A 9,810-nucleotide genomic window follows, 5' to 3' on the forward strand; every position below is an offset into this window, starting at 1 on the left:
GTTCTTTAAACAGGCACATTGACTTCATTTCTGGACATAGAGTTTTCTTCGCCCTGCGAACAGCTGTGGAAATTCAGCTCTCAAGTTTCTGGGCTGATCTTCGCAGCTTTCCAGTTCCTCTACTGTCTGCAAATTAGGTGCAATTCAGTTCAGGTCTTCCTGTTGAAAAGTTAGCAACTCTAGTTTTGAATCACATACAATGTTTCTATGATTTCTTTTTCTTGATATTGGAGGGTTGCCTTCAGTTCTCCTATGACTTCGAGTTCTATCCCTCCTGGCCCGTGTTAGCGGGAATGAATCTAGAAGAATCACTCGACACTCAGGTCTGCTTCAATGTCAAACAGTTTATTTAGTTACACCAGCGGGGAGCAGGTCACCGGGCTGCCCAGATGCCTCTCCACTGAACAAAGGAAAATCATCCATACTTATACATTTTCAAACAGTTACTCAGCCCATCCCGGCCGGACATGGTCCAATCACAATGATTATCGATTATATACATTGATTATTAGTGCCAATAGAAGCGGTTACTAGGCATAGAGGGGCTGCATGACCGGCCTATACACAGATAGGGGATTACTCATGATGTTTTCCATACCCCCTTATCTTCACCTCGTTACCGGCCCATACACAGATAGGAGACTACTCATGATGTTTTCACCTCGTTACACACTAGCACCTTTGTCAGCATTCCACAAGGGTGTCTGCTTTTCATTTTAATTAGCCTTTTGTTTGAGATTGGATTACTCAGCTCCTGTGGAATGTGGTCAAGTTCACTGAGCCCCATGGTGCTTTGCAACCTCCTCACTGTTCACTAATATTATATGTTACTGGTTACTCAAATAATATTTAAATAGTATGACATTTACTGCAGGTGCCTCTGCGCTTGGGAATACCCTACAACAGCCCGTATAGTTTTTTGCATGATGGCTGGAGAGAGCTTCTCTCTCACCATGGTTCAGCATCAGAAAGAACCAAAACTGCTGTGCCGGTGTCTAACTTAAAGTACGTCTTGTTTCCCTCGACTAGGATCTCAGCACTCTTGCAACTTCCACTTGGTTCCTGGATCTCTCCAAGAAAAGGCACCTCAATATCATGAATATCCTCTACTTTATGGATTTTGCCACGTTTTGAAGGCTTCCCTCTGTGCGCATTCTGTACAAGCTTCTTGCTGCGGCACACTACCTGCAAGTGGCCAATCTTTCCGCATAAATGGCATTCGGTCTCTTTGGCTGAGCAGTTTTCCCACGTATGTTTTTCTCTGCCCGCCAATAACAGTTAGCTTGGGCTGTTGATGGAAGCTCTTCCTGTCTCCCCTGCTTTTTTGCAACAGCTTTCCTTTTTTTTATATTTATCAAATTCTACTGAGTTAGCTGCTTTTGAGATAGAGCTCTCTCTGTCACCTCGAACCACATGATTCTGTTTCCTGACCTCAGCTTGTCTGCTCTGTTGAATTGCCTTTGCTAAGGTTAGATCATCTCTTGACTGCAAGTGGTCAGACAAGGCATCATCCAACACTCCCATGATGATTCAGTCTCTGATCAGTTCATCTTTCAAGCTGCCATACTCACAGTTCTCTGCAAGTTTATACAGGTTGTTTATATATGCATCAACACTTTCCCTTGACTTTGGATACATTTGTTAAATTTAGCCCGCCCAACAATGGTATTCTTTCTCAGATTAAATTATGTATCGAGTGCTTTGATTACTTCATCATACATGGCTTTCTCCTCATCAATACCCTGCATGATGAGGATATCATCTGCACAGTCATCCATCGTATATAACAGTGTACTGACCTGCTCACTTCTCACCTTACAGCGAGGCCCAACGTGGTGCAATATCTGGCAAATCTGTGATACCATTTCAGCCATGCTTCTGCTTGATTGAGGCCTGCAACTTTCTCAAAGTTTTCAGGCAAAGGTAGAGACTTCTCCATCATTATATTTCACCCACTGCCACCATATAATATTCTTGGTATTGTTAGACTAATATAGAATACATAATGAGTCTGCTGAAACAGGAGCTTTATTGAAACACGTCTTACTGCTTTGGCTTACATCTTCCAAGAGGCTGTATGAGAGACCAAACCATGTGTTGTTGCATCATTTAGCATTGACATGAACACGTGCTATGCCAAATGATGATTTTTTTTAATCCATCAGTTGGAAACCTGAATTAAACTTTAAAAAACAGTAAACAAAAACGGATAAAAGGTGACTGCTAGCAACTAAAATGGCCACCACAATTTGCATCAAAATACCCTACATTCCAATGTATCGAGGTGGAGTGTAGATCTGGTAAATCTCCCACCAGAAAAATGGCCTGAGAATTTTGAATGAGCTACCTGCCCTGCTTCCATTAACAAGACATTAAATGCAATCTTGGAACATTAACACTGGTGGAGACGGACCGAGCAAAGGGTAATCACTGGAACAATGGGACCCTGAGAGAGATTGGAATTCTTAGATGTGATCTAATTAAATTGCATGAGAGTGACTACACTGAGCCATCATGTGAAAGACCCCCATCTGTGTGAAATTAACTGCTCTTTCTCTCTGCAGGCAGACAAGCAACTGAGACTAACCAGGAAAGGACCCAAGTGGGGGATCCCCCCCCCCTTTCTCTGTCTCTGTCTCCCTGTCTCTCTCTCTCTCTCTCCAGGCCACCTTTCAAGTTTGAACCCTGCCTGCTGGTTGTAACCATCCAAGCCTGTCATTGCTGCAGACAGCGACCTCTTGAAGAAGACCATCCGCATCATCATCTGTAAGAAAACCTTGAACCAGTTGGCTAAATCTACAAGCTTAGAAACTTCAGGACCACCGAGTTCAGCCGGAAGACAACTGAGTTATCAGACTCCACAGACTGTATTTTTAAAATTTGCTCCAGACTCTAATCAACCAATCTATTCTTCCCCACTCTCTAACCTATTTGTGTGTGTGATTCTCATATGTGTGTGTTTGTGAAAGTTGGAGCGTAGTTTATTACTTTACTTAGATCGGTTTTGTTTTTAAGTACAATTAAACCAACCTCTTTCTTGTTTAAACTCAGGAAACCTGTCCAATTGGTTCTTTTATGAGCCTAGCACATAAACACTCACTGAATTGTTAAGCATACCTTTTAAAGAGAAATAAACCCTGTTGCGGTCAAGCAAGGAGAGGGGCAGGAGGGGAGCCTTTTGATCCCCCACCTTATCGTAACACTGTGATGAGGTACGCAGTATGATTCGCATATTAACTAATTAGAATCAACCCATTAACAAACCAATATCCAATATAGCACATTATACTACAGCATTCAGGGCAGATCCGTTCGAGATCCTCTCTGGCATTGTTTCCCTTCCCCAACCTAACCTTCCAGCTGGCTCAGCATCAGAGCCAGTAAATTTCCCACTCTCCCAATTAACAAGTTGCAGCAGGACCTGAAGCTTGCCTATTTTGAGTTAGATTCCAATCCTTAACTCAGTGGTAATGCTCTCACCCCTGGGACAGAAAGTTGTGGATTCAAGTTTCCAATCCAAAGTTTTGAGTACATGATCCAGGCTGACATCTCAGTGCACTACTGAGAGAGTACTGCATTGTTGGGGGTGTCATCTTTCTTATAGGCTGTTAAATCAAAATCCTGTTTGCCCTCTCAGGAAGTAAATGATCCCATGACACTATTCGAAGAAGAGTAGGGGAGTCCTCCCCAGTTTTCAGGCCAATCTTATCCCACAACTATCATCATTAAAACACATTATTTTTTGATTATTACATTGCTGTCTTGTGATTTTGTTGTGCACAAATTGTCTGCTACATTTCTTTATAAGTGACAACTTTTCAAAAGTATTTAATTGGCTATTAATATTATCTTGTTAGCCCATTAGCCTATTATTGGCCCATGCTATGCTTTTGCACATCTTTTTTCGAACTAAGAAACACAGACTGCAACCACAGGTCTGAGAACAGAACTGATGGCATGCAACAGTCAACACCTTTGGTGAACCTGTCTGTTTTGTATTTAACTAATTATTGCTCCCCCGGTATAAAGGGAACACCATTGAAATCATTGGGTTGATTTCCTGTGGGGTTTGGCATAATCATCTGCCATAACTTTGGTGGAAGATCTGCGAAAGCTCCAGAGAAATTATATGACCCCTGTTTAGAAAAATCTCCTAATGCTCTTCACAGTGGCATAATGAGACAAAAATGGATGTTGGTGCCGGATAGAATATGGGCAGCAGAGCTTTAGGTGCACTGATATTTATGGAGGGTGGAGGATGGAAAGTTGGCCAGGAGAGCATTGGAATAGTCAAGTCTGAAAGTAGCAAAGGCAAGGATGAGGGACTCAACAGCAGATGAACTAAGGTGGGGGCAGAAGTGGGCAATATTATGGAGTTGGAAGTAGGTGGTATTTGTGATGGTGAGGATATGGGCTTAGAAGCTCAGTGCTTTATAGGACACCAAATTTGCGTGGTGACAACAATGACTACACTTCAAAAAAGTACTTCATTTATTGTAAAGCACTTTGGGACATCCTGAGGAAGTGAAAGGTGCTAATAATAAATGCAAATTCTTTCTTTCATGAAGGTGAAGGCTTACCTTCAGAGGTAGTTCCATGTACAGTCCTTGTTAGGCAGTGAATTTATGCAGCATCCAGAAGAACACAAGCAAATATAACACTGTTGTGGTGGGCTGTACTGGAGGAAGCCTTCAAATCTGTCAGGCATCTAAATTGCTGATTTGGAACTCCACTGATCTGCTTAATGAGGGCTGTTACTGAAGTATGGATCTGATTGTATCAAAGTTCCACTGCTGAGTGGGGATTTCGAAGAACTATCATAAGCCAGATGTGCAGGAGATGACACTAGTCTCCAAGGTACCAGCCTTGAAAATGCTGTGCAGAGGGGAGAGGGATGACTGCCACAATAAAAAAAGCATGATGAGCAGCTGCCAGGAAAGTGGGAATAGACCTGCATGATGCACTGCTGCTCATCCATAGCCGTTGACCATTTATTGAATGGTATCTTATGTAATTCATGAAGGCAGCAATATTGTTTGGAGAATGAAACTCTGTGATGATTCTTCCACTTGTCCACCCTCCAGCTGCAGTTTGTCCATCCTTTCTCTTCAGTCTCCCAGTGTAGGATTCCAAGAAGTATCCCCATGAAAATAAAGGCTGAGTGATTTAAATTTCAAGACCAACAATTGCAAAAGCCCCTTCACAGCACAAAGTCTAAAAGTAATCTCCGAGATTTGGAATGCAACACCTGAGGCCAGCTCCTGATTCTTTTGAATACTATTTGAAATTTCCATATGAGATTTTGTGCAAAGCATGGTTAGTGGGCAGGATCAGAAAATGGGTATTATTGGGGCAGAAAAATCAGCAAATTACACTCTTGTCTTAATTACATTGTGCAGGCCTAATTTACATACACTCACGAGGCTTCTGCCCATTGCTGACAAGAGCTGTGTGTGCCAAAATGCTCCAACATACCACCCATCTGTCCCCACCAGTAAATTGGGCCACCCAAAAACTTGAACAAAGTGAATAGGCCCAAATCACCCTCAATTTCCCAACCACTATCGTCCTGTTAACAGGGCAGTAAAGAGAACGGTATCAGCCCCGCTGTGCGGATAGCAAAAAAAAAATCAATATTAGTTTTCTAAACATTTTATGGGAAAGGATGTTTTTTAAATTCCCCTCCAACCTTTCTTCAAATTGTTTGGAAAACAGATGAATACATACTGTTAAAGCTTGGAGAGAAAAACATTGACAGAATCCGACTGATGCATCATGAGAAATTCCGTATTCTGCACACCTTCAGGCAGTACCATTCTCAGAACACAGGTACATATGTAATTACTAACTCCTTTCAGTTGACTCAAACTTTTAAGAAAGACAGAGGCCTCCAGGTAAAAACATTAATAAATCTCTTCAAAGACATGAAAGGCAATCTCAAAGGTCAGTTTAGTTGTGCCATTATGATATATGTAATATTTCAATAAAAAAAGAAAGGCACGTATTCAAGATGTTCCAAAGCACCTTACAGAAAATGAAATACTTTTAAAGTGTAGTCACTGTTGTAATGTAGGAAATGTGCAGACAATTTGTGTACAGCAAGCTCCCAAAACAGCAATGTGATAATGACCAGGTAATCTGCTTTCCAGGGTTGGTTGAGGAACAAAAATTGACCAGGTCACTGGGGAGAACTCCTCTGCTGTTCCTGAATAGTACCATGGGATCTATTACATCCAACTGAGAGAGCAGATGGGCCTAGTTTTAATAATTTTCATCCAAAAGACAGCATCTCCGATAGTGCAATACTCCCTCAGTACTGCACTGGAGTGTTAGCCTAGTTTTTGTCTGGGGTGAGACTGGAATCCACAACCTTCTGGCTCAGCAGTCAGAGTGCTCCCACTGAGCCATGGTGTACCTTGGAGGTAATTTTAACCCCAAAAATGGGTGGGTTTGGGTTAGGTGATAAATTAACATTTAAAAAGTTTCAAACCTAACTCTAGCCTGCTCGAACCTATCCACTTCTGGTTTTAATGAAGGTAGGATGGGGGGCTGAGGGTGGGTGGAGCAACCAACCTGCTCTCAGGAGGTTGTTTGGTCGATAACAGCTTTCAAGGAGACTGCATGCCTCCATTATAACACTTTTTAACTGATGTTGGCTGAGTTTCCCGAGCGTTGGGAAACCTGGTATGTAAAAATGGTGAGAAGAGCAGGATCCATAAGGTAAGTGCCTTTAAAGTACATCTGGTGGGCCAGAAGGAGTAGGAGTGCTTCCATCAGGCCCAAAAACCTACCTGTAAATCTCCAAGGTCTTGACCTCTCTTCCCACCCACCAACTCTTGTCATGAGCAGCAAACAGAGTAGACAAAGGAGTACAAGTAAATCGCTGTTTCACCTGGAAGCAGTGTTTGGATCTCTGGATGGTGAGAAGGGAGGTAGTGAAGGGGCAGGTGCTGCATCTCCTGCACTTGCATGGGAAGGTGCTGTGGGAAGTGGAGTGGAAGAGACAGTGTGCCCATTTGATTTTGTAGATTAAGACCTGCTTTCCACTGTGACACATGCATAGATTTATTTATGTCACTGTGAAATGTGAAGGGAGATTAATTTATTTATATATCTACCTGCAGTGAAAAAGTAAACACTATTGAGTGAGTTTCCAGGAACCAATCAAAAATAACTACTTCATTGTTTCTAGGAATGGCAGAGGAATTAATATGAGTTGCACCTGATTTACACCTGAGAAACAGGTGAAACGCAAACCAGTTTAGCAGTGGGATGGCCTGCACCCAATCGATGTGGGCATTGGTCTCAAGCAGACGCCTAAAACAGCTTTGGCTTTTTAAATATGCAAGTTATGACCCTAACGCCAGCTGAAGGACCCCCATCCAGAATGACATTTCAATGAGTGAGGCAAGCATTGGACCGGACTCACTCAGGATTCTTTAGTGGCCCTAAAACCACCAATTTCGAGTAAGTTTTTAAAAAATCTTTTTAAAAATACATTCCAGTGGAGCTGGAGGGGTGGGAGTGCTTCCCCCAACTCTCCAGGAGTTGCAACTGAAACCCCTCTCCTTCCTGGGCCACTGCCAGTGAGACGGGCAGCCCAAAATTGAAGTTTTTGCTTGGGCGATCTGCCCGTGGAGGCAAGAGCAGCTCAGACCGAGTATTCTGGGGAAACCTGAGGATCTATTTCTATGGATCCGCGGAGCTCTTGGTTTGGGCACTTGCTGGTTGTCCAGTGCTGAGCCTAGGCATGATAATGATCCCAGACCAAAATCTACCCTTGTAACTCTCACAAACCTTTTCCAAATCCTTCCTGGAGGAATACACATCTCTGTCCATCTCCCTTATCCCAGCACATTCTTATAAAAGCATAAGTTCTGTCACCATGACTATCACCACAGGATAGTGGCCAGAATCTTAAGCAATTTATTTTCACTCTGGGAAAGGGAGACCAAAAATAACTGGCAAGTGCATCAAATGTTGTAGCTTTTTGGAAGCATGAGGATGATCCCATATACATGTATGTGGAATCAGCTCTCATTATAGCCATTTATATCAATTAAGGAAGTCAGCTGTAGATTTAACAAATGATATTGCTTACATCATCATATTTCAGCTCCCTACTGGTCTGACATTCAAATGTACCGCTACTTAATTTTTAATGTTATCAGTAAACCTTTTTTGGCAGGTCAAATAACCTCACAATAGAATCTAACAGCTATCCAACTGTTTGAGTTGCTTGTAAGACTAAAGCTCTTTGAAGGAAAACAACATGCTTGTCCATATTAAAGCTCAAATTCCAAGGCCCATGGATTTTGTAGTACAATGCTTACTTCCAACGATTTCCTACTACTTTTCCATTATAATCAAATACTTTAGAAAAATGTTCATCAATTGCTTCGAAAAAATTCTAATTTCCTTTCCTTCCCTCTCAAAGCCATGGTCTGTGATGCCTCATCTAGGCAGCCTTTCTTCAAGTGCCAGCCTGAGTAAAGAGTTTTATTAGACTATTCAACCACAGAGGACATAACACCACAGTCTGTCCTATCATCACCCGATGTTCACACCTGCGCACTTTTCAGCAAGGTTCACTGAATAGTGATTGGATGTGAAAACTCAGGCTGGTTTCGTTCCTTATTTGATCCAGAGGTACTGAGAGCAATCGTTAACACTCCAACTGTTGCCCAATTGAGATCAGTTGACTAAGTACAATCAGGAAAGGGACCTGGCACCTCCTAGAATGTATAACTTTACCACACAAAGCTATCAGTGGAGCAATAGTAGTAAATTATTAATTTCTATTTTCTATTTGTTCCGTATGAATCATAATCCTACATTATCTCAATTGATGAACTATGAATTTAATGTAATTGTCAACTGCTGAACAAATATCCAACCACACAATTACATACATTATGCCTGACTGTACCCCCGCCCACAAAACTGGCCACATCCTCAAGATGAATAGATCATAGGATCATAGCTATTTCCAGCACGGAGGGAGGCCATTCGGTTCATCATGTCTGCACTGGCTGACAGGGAGCCATCCAGCTTAATCCCAATTTCCAGCTCTTGGTCCATAACCTATAAGGGTACAGCACTTCAAGTGCACATCCCAGTACTTTTTATATGATATGAGGGTTTCTGCCTCTACCAGACTTTCAGGCAGTGAGTTCCAGATTCCCACCACACAGGTGAAAAACATTTCCCCTCAAATCCCCTCTATACCTCCTACCCTATATCTATGACCCTGGTTCTGGACCCCTCAACCAAGGGCAATAGGGCCCTCCACTCTATCCAGAGCCCTCATAGTGTTATACACTTCAATTTGATCTCCCTCAGGCTCCTCTGTTCCAAAGAAAGCAACCCCAGCCTATCTGGTCTTTCCTCATAACTAATATTCTCTAGTCCAGGCAACATCCTCATAAATCTTCCCTGTACCCTCTCTAGTGCAATCACGTCTTTCCTATAGGGCTGTGACCAGAACTGCAGGCAGCACTTCAGGTGTGGCCGAACCAGTGTTTTATACAGTTCCAGCATAACCTTCCTGCTCTTATAGTCTGTGCCTCGGCTAATAAGGGCAAGTATCCCCTTTGCCTTCTTGATCGCTCTTACTACCTATCCAGCCACCTTCAGGGATCTATGGACTTGCACCCCAAGGTCCCTCTGTTCCTATATACTTCTCATGATCCTACCATTTATTGTATATTCCCTTTCCTTGTTAGCCTTCCCCAAATGCATAACCTCACACTTCTCCGGATTGAACTCCATTTGCCACTGTTCCGCCCACCAGACTAATCCAATGATATC

Source organism: Heterodontus francisci, chromosome 11, assembly GCF_036365525.1.
Source record: "Heterodontus francisci isolate sHetFra1 chromosome 11, sHetFra1.hap1, whole genome shotgun sequence".
NCBI classification, from domain to species: Eukaryota; Metazoa; Chordata; class Chondrichthyes; order Heterodontiformes; family Heterodontidae; genus Heterodontus; species Heterodontus francisci.